Below are 6,000 nucleotides of genomic sequence, written 5' to 3'. Positions count from 1 at the left end.
TATACAACTGTGTGGTTGGGAGTTCAGTCCCACTAGATGGCACCATGGGCAAGTGTCTTCTACTAGAGTCCCAGAGCTGACCAAAGGCATCTCAGTCAATTTGTTAGATGGAAACTGTGTGGAAGCTCATAGTTATCTCTAATTTAATACAATAAAGTGTTTCTTGATGATCCCTTGTGGTTGAGCATCTAAATGCATTTGAAGCACTTCTATCACAGGGCTCCAAACAGCAACAGTGGGGGAAACGCACACAGGATCTATAAAATAAACTTGTCTTTATCCTTATTTCTCATATATATATATATATATATATATAATATATATATATATATATAATATATATATATATATATATATATATAATATATATATATATATGTATATATAGTGGAGGCACATAATGTAGTGGTTAGAGTGTTGGACTCATGATCGTAAGCTTGTGGTTTCAATTCCTGGGCCAGGCAATGCGTAGTGTTCTTGAGCAAAATACTTCATTTCTCATTGCTCCAGTCCACTTGGCTGACAAAAATGAGTCATCCTGCAATGGACCAGCATCCCTTCCAGGAAGGGAGTGCCATGAACCGGGAAACTGGCCTTTATGAGTTGACATGACTTGAGAAGGTAGTTTTACCTTACTATATATATATATATATATATATATATATGTATGTATTGTATGCATGTGTGATGTTTGTGTTTGTGTTTGTCTTCCCTACTGCTTGACAACTGGTGCCGGTTTCTTTATGTCCCATAACTTACCAGTCCAGCAAAAGAAACTGACAAAATAAGTGCCAGACTTAGAAATTAAGTACTGGGTTTGATTTATTGGACTAGACCCATAAACGCAGCCCCACAGCAAGGCTGCAGCTGAAGCAAATGGCCCAGTCTACCTAGCTGCAGTAAGGTTCCAAGCAACAGAGATGCACCTAACCATTGCAACCTATAAGAGCTCTCTATAAAGAACAAGTGGTTCCTTATGCTTCAATTCTGGGGCCTATTCCAGTCAATAAATCTAATAATAACCCAATGATGGATGCATTTGATTAGGAAAAGCTAAGCAATCGATTGATTATTAGACTTATGCACAAAACACGTAACACCTCCTTGATTGGTTGATTTGCAAAGAAAAAATAAGATCTTTATAAATAATTATATTTTGTAACGATTGATTAAATTTCATTAAAATACTTACTAGACTAACAATATATATACATACATACATAAACACATACAAACACACACACAAACATACTTACATATATACATACATACATACATATATATATATATATATATATATACACACACACACACACATACATACATAATGCGACTGAAATGTACTTCATATTTATCAGACGTGTAAAGATGTCGCTATTCATTGCCAATAAATGTATTTTCACCAGAAACAAACAGCATTTTAACTTTTGCAAGTTTTTTTTCCATTTCACTGATTCTGATGGAGCTAGAATCAGTGGAAATGGTAACCAGGTAGAAGAAACAAAAATAAAAGAATATACCAAATCAATTCCAAGAGAATACACACCAAAAATAACAAAATAAAAAAGCTTGGAACACACACACACATACATATGTATGTATGTGTGTAAGGACAGAGATATTTTTTTGAATTACAAACATAGAAACAATACCATAGAGAAAGTTCAGTGAGAACAATTTTACGAGAACAATTTATTTTGAAATAATTTACCACTTATTTCACAATTTACAAGAAAATTTCAGAAATTTCTCTGGTTTTCTTTTATCAATCTATGTTTAGCTATTTCTTTGTATAATTCATGCATAGCTGTGTGTGTGTGTGTGTGTTTATGTATGTATGTGAGCATGCGTGGCAGTGTGTTTATGTAAGAATGTATGTATTCATGTGTGTGTGTGTGTGTGTGTGATTATGTGTGTTACATACAACTTTGTAATGTATATATGTATGTATGGTATGTATATGTTTATATGTATGTATGGATGTGTGTTTATACAAGCATGTATGTCTATATATGTGTGTATATAGGTATGTATTCACATGTGTTTATATACTGTGAAATAATATTGTATAAATAAATATATCCTTTTTAAAACTTTTTTTTTTTAATATTTGCTAAATGTATTTTTTAAAGTTCTGAAGTAAGGAAAATTGAAGTCAGTAAAATAATGAAAGCATATTTTTGCAACATTTGTCTTAATTCTATAATTAATAACTCTTCTATGAAACACAACTGAGTTATTCCACTGATGTCTGATAAACAAAGAAACGGGAATTCAATAATGCCATATAGTTACATTGGGCATTATTTTAAGATCATATTGGGTTTAAAATACTTCATCCATTCTTTTACTGGCTTCGATCATTGGATTGCAGCCATGCTGGGGTAAAACCTTCAAAGATTTTACTTGATTCCAGCACATTTTTTGGAATTTCTTTTTATGAATCTCAGAAGGGATTTCAAGGGAAAGTCGACCTTAAAGGGACATAGTTCTGACTGAACTAAATTACTTTCAGAAATACTAAATTTCTAAATCTCTCATAGAGACATGTATGGTGGTGGGGCGATAGAATGGTAGTATACTGTCAATCTAACACGAACGTAACAGTAGGGCTAAACAGCGGTGGTGTACTCCCTACTGTCACGTTCGTGTTAGATTGACAGTATACTACCATTCTAAATTACTTTCCTTCAACGTCTATATATTGCTCAGATAACAGATTTATTTATATGAATATTAGGTGTGGTGGTGGAGGTAGGCGTGTGTGTTTAGGGATTGCTGTGGTTCAGAAGCTTGTTTCTCAACCATGTGGTTTTGAGTTCAGTCCCATTGTGCAGCACCTTCGGCTGATGAAATCCTAGTGAGTGGATTTGGTGAACAGAAACTGAAAGAAGCCCACTGGAAGGCTGCACTAGACTCCAGTCTGATTTGGCATGGTTTTCTACAGCTGGATGTCCTTCTTAACGCCAACCACTCTGAGAGTGTAATGGGTGTTTTTAATATGTGCCATCTGCACAGGTGCCATTTTCATGACACCAGTAACTGCACTGACTGTGATTTCACTTGGCTTCACAGGTCTTCTCAAGCACAGCATATTACCAAAGGTCTCAGTCACCAGTCATTGTCTCCATGAGGCCCAAAGTTCAAAGGTCATGCTCTACTACCTCATCTCATGTCTTCCTGGATCTACCTCTACCACAGGTTCTCTCCACAATTAGAGATCGGCATTCTTTTACACAGCTGTCCTCGTCCATATCCATCACATATTCATACCAGCACAGTTGTCTCTCTTGCACACCACATCTGATGCCTCTTATGCCCAATTTTGCTCTCAAGATGCTTACACTCTGTCAAACGTGCACACTGACATTGCACATTCAATGAAGCATACCGGCTTCATTTCTTTCAAGCCTACGCATGTCCTCAGCAGTCACAGCCCATGTTTCACTGCCATGTAGCTTAGCTGTATGCACACAGGCATCATACAATCTGCCTTTCACTCTGAGGGTGAGACCCTTTGTTGCCAGCAAGGGTAAAAGCTCTCCAAACTTTGCCCAACTTATTCTTATTCTCATAGCTATACCCTCGAAGCATCCACCTCTGCTACTAACTTGTTCACCTAGATAACAGAAGCTATCTACTACCTCTAGCTTACCCCTCTGGCAGTTGATGGAGTCTATTTTCTGCACATTTTCAGCATTTATTGTACCTGTGCATATTCCACATACAAAAGCTATTTTCCCTGTTAATCTTCCTTTGATTTTGCTGCATCTTTTATGTGTCCAAAGCTTATACAGGGTGCATCTTACGTAGTTTCTACCTACGCCTTTTCCCCAGATCAAGCAGGGCCGTCTACCTGAAGAGATTTGTGATTTGTCTGCCTTCCTACTTACTAAGACTTTGGTTTTTGCTAATAATAAAAACAAATGTCAGTTTGTTTATATTAACACACACACAAACACGCACACATCATCATCACCATTTAACATCTGTTTTCCATGCTGGCATGGGTTGGACAGGAGCTGACCAGCCGGAGAGCAGCACCAGGCTCCAATTGTCTGTTCTGGCATGGGGTTCTATGGCTGTATTCCCTTCCTAACACCAACCACTTTAAAGAGTGTCCTGGGTGCTTTTCATATATATATGTGTGTGTGTGTGTGTGTGTATACATGTGCATGTGAGTGTGCATCAACATGCATACATATATGTATACGCATGCATGTGTATGCATATAATTATCCAAAGGGCTTTCACAATTTCCATTTACCAAATTTCACTCCCAAGACTTTAGTCAACAGAAGACATTTGCTAATGATAATGTCAAACTGGAGCATTCCAAAAACTACATGGTTGAGGACCAAACATGTTAACCACACGGCTAAACAAAGCTCATTTACCAATATTCCCAGATCCTATTTATGGAGCCTATAGAGACCAAACTGATGGGTTTTCCATCAAATGATCTTTTAGTTCTTTTGCAATTTGGTAAGGAACTATTTAAGAAGTAACTATTTACGTAGTGAATTGTTCTCAAAGAATTATTCTTGGTAAATTCTCTTACATACAATGTTAGATATTTCGGTAAGTGCTTGCTGATGGGAATATTGATAAGTCTCCAGAATATTTCTTTCTGCAGCTTCTGTGCCATCTTCCGCTCCGTCTTTGTTTGCTCTTTTAACCTCAGGAGAACAGTATCGCAATGTTGATGGATTTATCAAAGGAATCCTGAAATAGAAAACATTTTCTAAGAACTAAACAAAACAATTTGGGAAACGATCATATTAACTTTTCATTTCATCTGCTGCAGTTGAAAGTCCGCTTCCATATTTTACAAAGCTCGTGGCAAGCAATCAGAGGAACCAATATCTAATCACTTGCTTTATTAAGATGACTACGTTACCTTGTGATGTGTGAAGGTGCATGGCTTAGTGGTCACGGTGATGAACTTAACAATCATAAGGTTCGTGGGTTCAATTCACACACACTGTGTCATTCTGAAAGACACTTTGTTTCGTGTTGCCCCAGTCTGCTCGGCTGAAAATGAGTACCAGTAATGATTGTGGGATGTCAGAGGACCAACAGAGTGTGTATATCTGCCCACAACTACATCACAGTCCCCTGAAATAAATATTCTACAAGGCCATGCATACTTGTGACTGAAGGTTTTTTAAAGCTTTTTAAGCACTTTTTGATGAGAAGAGATGCAACTTAAGGCACTTTTTTCAAAGGAGTGCACACACACACACACACACACACACACAATGACCTCCCACATAATTTCTGTGTACCATTTTCTTTTTAATAAGTGACAGCAGAAGACACTTGCCCAAGGTGTCACTCAGTGGGATTGAAACTAGCACCCTTTGATTGAAAGGTGGATCCCTTTAATACAAGATTATGTCTGATTCTAAACTGTTGCTAAAACAAAATCAATTATGTAAATTTATACAAAGATTGGATGCACAAACGCAACCAAGGCTGAACCAAATATTCCATTTAAAAGTTGAACCTCGTTACTTACTTAAGTCGAATAGAAATAGTAACAACGTCGTTGTTCTCGGGTTTCTCCTCTTCCTTTTCTTTCTCTTTTCCTTTCTTTGGTTGCTTTGATGAAGTTCGAGAACTTGCCCTGTCTTTTAATACCTTCAAATCGTGGAGACCAAGCCCTTCGTTCTCAAAGAATGAATCAGGAATCGCTGACTTCAGAAACAAAGAAAAATTTTTCACAAAATAAGCCAATTGAATTAGAGGAGGTATTTTTCAATCCAACCAACATTTTCACATAAATAGGGACAATTTTCTGATGCATGACTTTAGTTAAAAGTCTGCTTACCATCTTCCATTTAAGTGGAATTAACTCATGTATTTGAAAATGACTACCATTGTTTTGTTGATTGAGTTTCTATGGAATTTTCCAAGAACTTTCCAAATTGACATCATCATCATCATCACTGTTTAACATCCGTTTTCCGTGCTAGCACGGGTTGGACAGTTTGACTG

Source organism: Octopus sinensis, linkage group LG15, assembly GCF_006345805.1.
Source record: "Octopus sinensis linkage group LG15, ASM634580v1, whole genome shotgun sequence".
Lineage (NCBI taxonomy): Eukaryota > Metazoa > Mollusca > Cephalopoda > Octopoda > Octopodidae > Octopus > Octopus sinensis.
This window is presented reverse-complemented; position numbering follows the sequence as displayed.